At 36.4% G+C, this 12,937-nt stretch overlaps 1 pseudogene; it reads left to right on the top strand.

Moving 5' to 3' along the window:
• The first annotated feature begins 9,514 nt into the window (after positions 1-9,514).
• Positions 9,515-10,456, top strand: LOC120270868 (annotated as a pseudogene).
• The last annotated feature ends 2,481 nt before the right edge of the window (positions 10,457-12,937 follow it).

Below are 12,937 nucleotides of genomic sequence, written 5' to 3'. Positions count from 1 at the left end.
CTTTACACGCCCCCGCATAATACGTGTTGAAAAATGAATCCCTATGAAGTGTGCTTTCTGAGTCCTCTCGAAAATTCCTAGGCTTCCATCGTGAGGCACAGGGAATAGAGATAGATCCCTCCAAGATAAAGGTAACTCGGAAATGCCACCTCCTGACATTGAAGCAGCTACGCCCTTCCAAGGTCAAGTTTAGCATACATCAGGAGATTTATCTCCAACCTCTCTGGGAGATGCAAGCCCTTATCTAAATTGGTCAAGAAAAATGCTCCTTTCAAATGGGATGATGAATGTCGAGAGCTTTTCGATGACATTAAACAAGATTTGTCAATCCACCCGAAGACTAGCAGCCCCGATTCATGGAAAGCCTCGATCTTGTATACGCCGCATTGAAGGGTCTTTAGGGCTACGTTGCTCGTAATAATGAAGAAGGTAAAGAAAAAGTGCTTATATTACCTTAGCAGGATGTTGGTAGGAGCCGAGAGTAAATATACGCCAATTGAAAAAGCATCGCTTAGCCTTGGTGTTTGCAAATAAGAAGTTGAGACACTACTTGCTAGCGTGATAAAAGTAACACTCATATCAAAAATAGACCCACTCAAAATACCTTATGATCGAGGCTGCTGCTACAGTGAAGACTAGCAAATGGGCACTTGATTCTGCGCTGGAATTTGATATAACGCATACCCATGTATAGAATTAAAGGGCTAGCGCCTGTGCACTTTCTAGCAAAGACATCCTCTCCCCGATGATTCACCACTCTAATCTTGATCTCTCGACGAAGAGACATTAATGGTGGAAGAAACAAGTGGCGTACTATACTTGATGGAGCGGCCATCTATAAACCGGCACTTATAGTTCCAAATCCCACAAATTAAAGCCTGGATAGGACTCTAGTGCTCGTGCACACCGGCTGAGGGATCCTCGATATGCTCTTTCCTCACGGAGCCAGTGTACAAACAACGAGGCGTAATATGAAGCTCCTGCATAGCCGGTTTGGAACCGGTCAATCAAAATGATCCAAGACATACACATATTTGGAGACTCACAACTCATTATCAAGCAAGTCGAAGGGAGACTACAAGATATAGCAAAACCTCGAACTTTTAAATATGGTAAGAAGGTCAAAAACTGATGAAGAAAAATTCTCAAGTGCAATCGAGGAGAGTTTCAAGATCGTAAATGGAGAAGCTCGACTTTGAAGTAGCAAAAGGAACTCGCTAATCCAAATTAGGCAAGAAATCCATATAACCATAAAAATAGAAGACCCATTAGTACTGATCCCCGACGAAGTCTAAGAGGAAAAGCGCGTCGGGGCAATGCGAAGTTCTCACCTCGAAATGCCAAAAAGAAGATCGAGACAAACTGCTCATGGAATATTTGAAATATGATAACTCCCCGAGGATAAACCAAAAAGGTCTCTCGAGCAAAAGCGTAAGAGCCCCTAAGATTCACCCCTCATAAACGCATATATTGTACCGTAGGTCATAGGATCAATTACCAAGCGCTCTCATAAAGAAGCCCCAAGAAGTTATGTATGATATATACATCTCCGGATATGTGGTGCACACTCAATCCGACCCAAGATGCGACTCAAGATTAAGCGCTTGATATTTTCATCGGCCAACCATGGTTGAGATCGCATTAATTATGCTAGAAAATGTCATCTATGTCGATATGCTGGAGACTTTATTCATCAACATCCAAACCTTTATACACTCCCACGTCTCTTCATGGCCCCTTTGAGATATGCGGGAAATGAGATATAATCGTCCTATTGAACCACCATCATCTTTGGGGCATCGATTCATATGGGTCAGCAATGCATGACATTTTCCGACGGGCGTATAATCCTCACCGAGAAGTCAAACCAGAATATCCTCAAATTCTTCTGTGGAAAAACATCTTATATAGATTTGGGACTCCAAGAAGAATTATTTCGCATAACGCCCCTCTTTCAAGCTTTGTCGGAAGATTTGCACGAAGATCATAAAAATAGATTGGAGATATACTCCATTTATAACGCTAGAGCAAATGGATTGGCGTAAGCATTCAACAAAAACCCTCTCAAAGTTGTTGAAGAAAGCAAAGTTGTCTAAAAACAAGAGAGATTGGCATGAAAGACTCCCGTGAGATGCTATGGGCATATCGTGATTCACCTATAGGACTCGACATCGACAGGCACGCCATATTCTTTTGGTATTTGAACTGAAGCGGGCCTTACCCTCTCGAAATCCAGACACCTCCCGAGAATGGCATTGCAAAAATGAAATTTCTAATGAGGATAATGCTCTGCCCGGCTTTGATGAGTTGGACTCTCTGATGAAAAAGATTAGTGCAACAAAAATCTCAAGTCTACAAAGCACAAATGTCTCAAGCATATAACAAGATGGCTCTGCCGGACTTTTACCAAAGGGAGAGATGGTCCTGTCCTCGAAGACCCATCATCACCAACAAAAAGGTCGGGGCAAATTCAAAGCAAATTGGGAAGGCCCTTATGTTGTGGAGATCGCCTACGAAGGAGGAGCATATCAACTTATCGATGCCAACGGAGAAAAGACCGATGCCACCCATCAACGGCCGCTTGAAGAAATATTATGTTTAATGTAAAATGTTTTGCCTATGACTTTTAACGTCTGGTCCCTCAGCAGTAGGTAGACTAGTCATATACAATTAAATGTATTTCTCGAGGCAAAAACATTTAGTTTCATGCATTTATGTACTAAAAATCATACCATGTACTAAAATTCTTTCAATGAAATAGGAGACACGTGTTTTGTCCAGTGGGAACGGGCCCGGCTATTCAGGACCGGCCATGCACAAGCTAGCGCAGTGCTCCCGAGGCAAAATACATACTCGGTCCTCGGGATCTTTAATATTAAGTTAATAGAAAGAAGAAGAAAACAAAACAAAAACAAAACAAAACAAAACAAAACAAAACAAAACAAAAAGAAAACAGAGACAAAAACAAAAACAAAAACACAAAACAAAACAAAACAAAACAAAAACAAAAACAAACAAAAACAAACAAAACAAACACTCCTATGCATGTTAAAGTGTTGAAAGCTAAAAGTTTCTTTGATGGTATTGCTCCAATCAAGGTCTTCATCGGGTGACCAAATTATCTTTGATTACCCTAAAATTTCTTTCAAATCATAAATACGTGTTTAACCTTCAATCTGAACGGTTGAAATATGATTTAAAGTCTAAATGATTTATAGAAGCAAGGAGGATTGTGGGTCATGATTATGATACCACTTCTCTGCATTCAATGTTGATCAAGGTATTAATCGGACCATGGCAAAAAAAAATTCGGATCGGTCTAAAATTTTTGTGCAAACTTCAAACCTGACAATGCTCAATGTGAACGGTGATGGTTTGGTCTCAAGTCCACCGATTATCAAAATAAAATCACAAGACAAACATGAAATTTATTGATGATTGTAATTACATCATAACCAAATTCTAGCTTAAGATCAGATAGTCAAAAGAACTTCAATACTTTTGAAAGTTTTTCTATATGATCAAGGCATCTTAATCTTCAATATGAACGGTCACGATTGGATTCTAAGTTCATATGTCTATTATAAAAAATTCGCCAATCTAGAGGTAGGATCTGCCTAAATTCCTGCCCAGCTACCTCATCATCAAGTCAAGCATCGCTATATCAAATCATATTCGATTTTAGTGAAACTTTTTACAGTCATTTATAAGTTCCTTATCTCTAAGATGAACGGTGGAGATTGGAATTTGAGCTCATTTGATTATCATAAAAATTTGAATTCAAAGACCTTGTTTTTGTCTAATTCACTCGCTTAACCATGGTGCTATCAAGTGGATGAATGGTTTATAAAATTATTCCAAAATTTGGCCGAAAATGTCTACAAATACAAGACCTTCATTCAAAAAAGGTAATAAAAAGAAGGAAAAAATCAATCATGATTTCAATTTTCCAAGTATTCCATAGAAAAACAAAGACGATGAGAAAAAGAGAAAATAAAGCTAAGGTTTATTCAAATCAAATGTCCATGACCAATGTGTTAAAATCAATTGCTAAAGCATAAACAAACTAGAAAAACAAACTAAGAAAACAAACTAGGAAAGCAAAAAAAAGAAAAGAGAGAAAAGGGCTCTTTAATGCCCAGTAAATTTCAACAATGATTCTTTTGCTTCTTCCAACTCGTCAAGCCATTTAGTGAAAATAGCCATAAGAGGAGTATCTAAGTTCTCTCCTTGATTCTCGAAAGAAGTTGTGTCTTGGCCTCATCCAATGCAACTTGAAGATTCGCTATGTATGCTCGGAGGCTTCAAGCGCATCCATTGAATCCGCCATCTTTTTCGCTCGTAGTCTTCATTGTGCCTTGAACCTCGCAAAAGTTCAACTTGAAGTTGATGTTCCCTTTCGAAAGAAGTTTTTGATACTTCTCCTTATTCGCACTTATGTCATTGGTCGATCTGTCTCCGAGATTGTTAAGATGCTCAAGTGCCAAAGTTCTCTCGTGCATCGCATGCCTTGGCTTGTTGACTACGTATGCAAGCTTCGAACATTAGGATCCTCCGAGGGCTTTTTAGCATAGGATGCACATCGAGCGATCTTCTCTATGAAAGGCTCTAGATTGTTCAAATCAACGTTGAAAGGTTGAAAGAGTAATTTTGATTCCTTTACTTTGTTGATGATGTCTTGGTAGTTGTGATAGTTGAGGGACTTGATGTTGTTGATCATCTGCTCTCGCAGCGTAAAACTACATTTGGCATATTCTTTGAACCTACAAAGAGAATATACAAAAGAAATTTTGACCTTCAATAAATAATAATATATATAAAAATAAAAAAATAAAATAAATAAAAACCTTGGGCTTGTTTTTTGGCAAAATGGTAATCCCTCAGTCGGCATTAGAGCTCATCACTTTCCAATTCTTCGTGGGAGTATGAACGTCCTTGGCAATTTCTTGGACGTCTAAAAACCGAAGAAAAGAAGAAGAAAATTATATATATATACATATATCATGGAGGTTCAAAAAAAAAAAGAGAAAGTAAATAAATAAATAATACCTTCATTCTGCATTCCTAGAGGTGTGGTATCAACATTAACGTTATCACTATTCCTGAGTGTGTTTTCAATGCTAGCGCTTTTTGCTATCAAGGCTACACTCTACGCATGAGTATTCCCGCCATCACTCTCCATCGAAGAGGGGCATCTTTTTATAAAACTTGTCGAGGGAGTTTGACTAAGAGATGAAATACTTTCATTCTCTTGAATCGCTAAAAATAATAATAATAATAAAATCGTTATGCGATGAAGATATATATATAAATAAATAATATATATTTACCTTCTTGGATTATTGACGGGTTTTGCGGGAGCTCATTTTCCAAGGCAACGGGTGCATCCCCTAACAAAAAAAAATAATAATAACTAAGGGCTTTGTTGCAAAATTTACGGAGAAATGAAAATATACCTTGTAGTGGATTTGGAAGAGTCTCTTCAATCTCAATATTTTCCCTCTACTCCAATGTTGTCTTCCATCCCAACATCGCTGCCAACTCCAATGTTTTTCTTCGGCGCTGACACTTAAATCTTTGTTCGCTCATTTGATCTAGATATAAGACGTCATCAAGATTCATTAAAGATGCATAGATGAGGGAGAAAGAGATATTTCACCATGGGAGCTCATGTGCATCTCTAGATCTAATGTGGGAACATCATCAATTCTTGAAGGACTTTTGAATAACCCTAACATTGTCTAATGGGGTGTCATGAACTTGTATCCCTATATTGAAAATAGACTTTGAGTTAAAACTTGGACTTTGAGTCAAATAAAAGTATGAAGTTACAAAGTTTGACTTTGAGTCAAAATTTGACTTTGAGTGAAGTAAAAAGTGTGAAATTACAAAGTTTGACTTTGAGTGAAATAAAAACACAAAGTTTAATTTTGAGTCGAATTTTAAAAAGTATTCCGAATTTTTTTGAAGATATTAATTAATTAGAGAAGAATAAAAATTCGGAATTTATTAAAATTATCATCGATTTGAAGGAAAAGAAGGAAAAATCATTGGAAAAAAATAATAAATAAATAAATAAAAATCAAAAAGAGGGCGTGAAAAAGAAAAGAAAAATTCTCGAGGGTTTTGGAAAAATTTCTTTGGGAAAGAAAAGTGGTAAAAGGAACAATTGATTTTTCTTTTTGAGAAATAAATAAACAAATAATTGAATAAATAAAATTGACATACCTTCGATTCTTTTGTCGCTTTGATGAGACAACCGGGTCAATAGTAAGATCGTGTCATCAATGAATATATTTTCGTTGATAACGCGCGACCCTCTCGAAGATTGCGCCCTCGCCTCCTTATTAATGTGTCTCTTGTCTCCCAAGTCATCTTGGATCAACAATGAATGCCTCTGCTTTGAAAAAGCTCACAGTTCTCGCCCATTTCGCATAAACAAGTATAAGTCTCCCTTCTCTATCGTCATCGGGATGTAGAATGAGCTAGATGTCCTTTTGGCGAGAAAAGATGGGAGCCAGACTCGCAAGAATCTCGAGAGAAGGAGCCCTCCCGGGAATATTAATGAACGCGGAGTATGCTCGATCGTATCCAAATCGGGCTCCCAAATCGATGTGGATTATAAGGTTCCGCAAAAATCTCCTCGCACAATCAAGCGGTAAGAATTCCACTAACGAAGATTTATCACATATTCCATGGTATATGAATCCAATACATATGGTCCAGGGCCGGTATCTCGAATCTCGTACCACCTCGTCATTATGGTGCATGAACGAGAAAGGGCGTAGATATGAAATTGCTTTCATGTCGGATAAAGTTCCTCACATATATAGGATTGGTAAACGTGAGTCGCTACTGAATTCATAAATTGCAAAGATCTTCGGTATTCTCAAAGAACCCGAGGATACTTGAGGTATTGTCGCCTCATCCTCCTTTGAGATATATGCTCAAAAATAATAACCAGCTCAAGCATACAAGAAATGAGCAGTGGAACACCGTGGTGGAATATCCTCGGTCCTCTTCAGATTTAGCCATGGCATTTAAGCTCTAAGTATAAGCGTGCTAGCACCGCAGGGCAAAAGCTACTCTCCTCCCCAGCGAACGTCGCATGCCATCATAAAAACTCCCCGGTCTAATTACTTTGCGATCACCCGCATGATAAAAAGCAAATCCACAATGCTATGAAAGCAACTAAATCGCCCTTTGAAAAAACAAGCATTAGAGAGGGATTAGACGCCGATCTACGACTGGAGCTATATCTTGATTTCCGAAGAACTCCACCCAATCCTCAAAGAATACATCTTCGTCGACGCTTTTGCCTTTGAGAGCCATTGAAAGATGTCGAAAAGATTTCTTAAAATAGAAAGTTCAGGATCATATCTTCGGCAAATTGTGTCATTAGGAGGTATGACTTCATCATAGATGTCTCCGGTAATTGGAAGTCCTCCCAATTCCTTGATATCCCATAATGAAATCCCAACTTCTCCGCAAGAAGTGGAAAGTGTTAGTATCGGGACACCATAGTTCTACTAGCGCTTTATAAAAAGTTTATGTCAAAAATCGATAGCGACTCGATCGAAAGACACAATCCCGCCTCAATTCCCGCTCGGATAGTTCGTTGGAGTAGTTATTAACTATGAATTTCGCCCTATTCCGCATAATATGGAAGATCGATCAAATTAGTTTTGGATTGGTTCCTTCCCTTCCATCCCGGCGTGATTGATGATTCTTGACCCAAGGGTTTCGAATGTCTTCAAATCTTTCACTTCTCCTTCGTGTTTTAAGCAAATTGCATCAGCTAGGCTGCCTTCAAACCAACGGTTTAGTGGACAATTTCGGCAATAGCTATGCGGTTTGATAGCGCTTCACCCACTCGATTGTTCTCCTCCTTCATATATGATTGCGGGTTCGGCCGTAATCAAACATAGGAGTGTGGCGCATGAAGGTTCGACCTTGGGGAACTTCATTATAATTTTGGTTCATATCCCAAAAAGGTTGAGATATATTAGCCATGAAAAAAATTGGGGATTCCTACTTCTCTCACTCAAACTCACCAAAAGAATTTCGTGAGACAAGTAGGAAGGGGGCATTTGTTTATATAAATAATATAACGCATGTCCTTATAAAATTCGATGTCCTAATGGAAACCAAATTCCAATTTAATTTAAATTCTAATATATCCTAATAGTAGATATATTTAGAATTAAAATTTAAATGTCCTAATCCTGATCTTAATTGATTATTTGATTGTCTTGGACTAGGATGTAAATTCCAATTTAAATACAAAAATGCAAATTACAAAGTTGCCCTTGAGAACATATCTCAAGGCAAAAAAATTGTTATTATTACAAGATTACCCCTGAGAACCCCTATCTTGAGGCAATCTCAAATCTTGGATAGCCCAAACACACATCTCGAGGCAATCCTAAATTTTATGAGGCATGAGAACGGATCTCGAGGCAATGGGAGAAATGCAAATCCTGAAGCACCGAGTACATATCTCGAGGTAGAGTGAATTTTTTTTTTATATAAGAATAAAAATATTAATAAGATAATAAATAAAATGCGAATAATGAAATAATAAATAAAAATTGAAATTTAAATTTTAAAAATAATAATAATAAAAATTTTCGAAATTTAAATTTTTTTAAATTTAAAAAAATAATAAATAAAAAAATAATAAAATAAAAAAATTGAAAATTTAAATTTTTTTTAAAAAATAATAATAATAATAATAAAAAAATTCAAAATTTAAATTTTTTTAAATTTGAAATTATAATTCAAATTTAAATTTAAAAAAATAATAATAATAATAATAAAATAAAAAAAATAATAAAAAAAAATAATAAAATAAAAAAGAAATAATAAAAACTATTTAAAAAAATTTAAAAAATTAAAAAATTTTATCCTCACCCCTTTGTTGTGATTTGACGGAGGGGGTTGGTGGAAGAAGATAAGATCCCTTTTTTTTTCTTTTAAAAGGTGGGAGGAGATCAGAAAGGAGGGGGATCGGAAAGAGGAAGAAGGAGAAATCTAGGAAAAAGCTGACTCTAAGGTTTTTTTATCTCCTCCTCCATCCTCCCGTATATATATATATATATATATATATATATGTAATATATAGATAAAAAAAGAGGGAGAAGAATTCCCGCCACCGATGCTCGCCGCCGCTGATGCCGCTGCTACCGCTACGCTGCCGCCGCTGTCGCTCGTTAAGGAGGTCGCGACATGGTTGAATGGTCGAAATAATGCCGCCAACCATGTCCCGTGATCCGCCGTCTCGACTGCTTTGCCATCCGATGCTCGTCGCCGCCGACGCCTGCTGCCTGCTCACCACCGCGGCATGCTTGATGGTCGAGATAATGCCGCCAAGCATGCCGCCGCCGCCACTCGCTGCTGCCACCGCCGATCATGGATCGATCTCGCTTTTCTTCGGCAACTTTATTTTCTCGGATCTCAATGGGAAAGATCAAGATCGGCATCAATGAATTTGGAAAGATCGGGTGATTGGTGGCAAGGGTAGCTCTCGCAGCGAAGATGTGGACCTTGTGGCCGTCAATGATCCCTTCATCACCACTGATTACATGACCTACATGTTTAAGTACGATGGTGTGCATGGCTAATGGAAGCATCATGACATCAAAATGAAGGATTTAAAGACCCTTGTCTTTGGTGAGAAGGAGGTCACCGTGGTTTGGTGTTAGGAACCCCGAGGAGATTTCTTTGGGGCAAAGCCGGTGCTGATTATGTTATGGAATCCACTGGTGTTTTCACAGATAAAGACAAGGCTACATCACATCTGAAGGGTGGTGCGAAGAAGGTTATTATCTCTGCTCTTAGCAAGGATGCCCCTATGTTTGTCATTGGTGTGAATGAGTACGAGTACAAGGCAGACATCGATATTGTTTCTAATGCTAGCTGTACCGCTAATTGCCTTGCACCATTGGCAAAGGTCATTCATGATAGATTTGGCATTGTTGAGGGTTTTGATGACCACAGTGCACTTAATTACAGCCATATAAAAAAACTGTTGATGGGCCATCTGCCAAGGACTGGAGAGGTGGAAGAATTGCTAGTTTTAACATTATTCCTAGCAACACGGGTGCTGCAAAAGCTCTTGGTGAGATGCTCCTCGCCTTGAATGGAAAATTGACAAGAATGGCATGTGGATCTCATATCAAGGCTTTGAGAAGTCACCTGCATATGATGAAGTCAAAGTCGCAATCAAGGAAGAATCTGAGGGGAAAAATTAAAGGTATATTGGGTTATATTGATAATGACTTGGTTTCTATTGATTTCGCTGGTGATAGCAGTGTCAAGCATCTTTGATGCTAAGGTTGGAAATGGAATTGCCTTGAATAAAAAATTTTCTCAAATTTGTCCCACAATATGACAATGAATGGGGTTACAACAACCATGTGGTTGATCCGTTCGTCACATGGACAAGACCAAATAAATTGGTTTTTATCTCACGATTGTAGCTGCTTTTTAGATGAGAATTAATGGTTATATTCAAGAAAAACAAATAAGGCATTGTCAAATGTCGAACATTGTTACTTATTCCTCATAAATAGAAGACCAAACAAATTCACATCAGCCTCGCAAAACCACAGCTATGGCAATATTATGTCAAGATATATATGCATGATGAATGCATAAAAATGAATCCCCGCACGCATAAAAAGGAAAAAAAGAGAATTCGTGCATATATACGCACTTTTTAAAAAATTGAATGCATGTTCATGACTTAAAGAGGCGGGCCCACCGCTAATGAACATGGTTCCTGGTTTAAAAGAAAATAAATAAAAATAATAATAATAATAATAAAAAACAAACAAAAATAATAAAGAAAAATATATAAAATATATATTTAGAAACCCATGATCACGTGCCATGCATGCATATAAAATAAAAAAAATCGCATACTATAGTCTTGAAACATGCATGCATGGGAAGATATATGAAAATAATAATAATAATGATAAAAAGAATAATAATAAAAATTATTATTGTTATATGCATGCACATGTTCATGGCAACAAATATATATAATGAGAAAAAAAAAACAATGATGATGAAGCATGCATACATGCCTGGCATATAAAAGTGATGAATGAAATAATGAGAAGGACGCAAACAAAAAATGGGAAATGATGCAAAAAAATAAAATAAAATGAGAAGTATTAAATATATTTGAGAAAAACATGTCATATGGGCATTTAAATAGGTAGACATGCATAAAAGAGTTGGCCACTGAAAAAAATAAACAAATAAAATATATATATATATATATATATATATATATATATATATATGTGCATGAAAGCAAAAAATAATAACAATAATAATAGCAAAAATGCCTACGTTTATGAGATGAGAAATAAAAAAAATATGGAATAAAAAAAATATAGTGGGCCCATCATGAAAAAGACATATATGTAAAGGAATAAAAATGATGAATGATGAAGAGTTTGCATGCAAATTCATGAGGAAGCATGCAAAATATATATATACAATGAGAAGGCATGCATACATGTGTGGCGTAATGCATCACCATGTATATGAGAATACATCCCGTGAGTGCGCCTACCATAAGAGAAAGAATACAAGTACGGATATTGTTCAGTATTTGAACAACATTTCCTTATATCCAAAGTAGCATCAAGGGTTAATCAATGATTAAAATTTTCAACCCAAAGGCGTGAATAAATTTCAAAGCGATAATGAGATGCCTATCGCATACAACAAAGAAAGCATGTAATGCGATGATAAGGCATAGATAGTAGTGACTTATTCATTTCAAGACGGCAATAAGCCACGTAACGCAATAACAAAAATCACTCGGTCCAAAAAAACATAATAAGAATGTTCCATTCCCGAAGGATGGAAACGAGATATATATTTCTCTCCCAAGACCGTAGTGAGAAAAGACATTTCAAAAAAATGATAATGAAATATGCAATGTCCCCGACAAAGCACAAGCAAGAGCTGAATCTCAAGACAATAACGAGATCTCAAAAAAATGGCAATAAGGCATATGCAACGGGCAGTGCAATGCGATGATAAGGCATGTGCAAAACATGTGCCTCATTTTTAAGCGGGCATGAAATATTTATTTCAAGACGAAATATGAGGCAGTGCAATGCAAATGACAAGGCACAAAGTGGCAAGAGTGATATAAAATATATATATATATATATATATACATATATATATATATAAGTGATGTAATAAATATGTTTATATAATAAATTTGCAAATCTTTTCGCTGTTACTTGTACTTTTGCCCTTAATCGGAGGTTCCTAAGATTTCTAATCTAGGGTAATTACTAATAGAGGCTTGCCTCTATTAGGAATGAAAGAACCCATACAAAACAAATACGATATTTGTGCTTCGATATATTGTCTGGTGTCTTTTCATGATGCCAGATGCATATTTTCGATCCCACAGCGATAAATGAGTAGAAGTGGAATGGAGTGAGCAAGAATCAGTTTCTTGCTCATAACCCTTTTGTCCCTGTTTCCCCAGGGGTTGCAGAAAAGTGGATAAATCAGTATCTTCATTTTTTTTTTCTAATGAGTGTAGTTTATCCTCTTTTCAAAAAAAAAATTTACAATGCTTTTTCACAACCTCTATTTATAAGTAGATGCCAACCTCATAAATTTTGACAATAAAAATAAATAAATAAATAAATAATCACAATCACAATTTTATAAAAGCTAGCTAAAATCATAATCTCAATCTCTTGAAATATGGAAATCCACATAAAATTTTATATTTATTACAATCCCCTTGTTTGTCCATTTATAGATGATATACCTTGTTTAAACTTTAATATGAAAAAACATCGTAGGAAAAAAATCTTAATGTAGGAATTGAAGTACATATGTTTTGTAATACATATAGTAGGTTGTCCATTAAAATTCTTACTATGAA

The sequence above is a fragment of the Dioscorea cayenensis genome, chromosome 10 (assembly GCF_009730915.1).
Source record: "Dioscorea cayenensis subsp. rotundata cultivar TDr96_F1 chromosome 10, TDr96_F1_v2_PseudoChromosome.rev07_lg8_w22 25.fasta, whole genome shotgun sequence".
NCBI classification, from domain to species: domain Eukaryota; kingdom Viridiplantae; phylum Streptophyta; class Magnoliopsida; order Dioscoreales; family Dioscoreaceae; genus Dioscorea; species Dioscorea cayenensis.
Note: the sequence above shows the minus strand (reverse complement) of the source record. Positions and strands in the feature narration are given on the sequence as shown.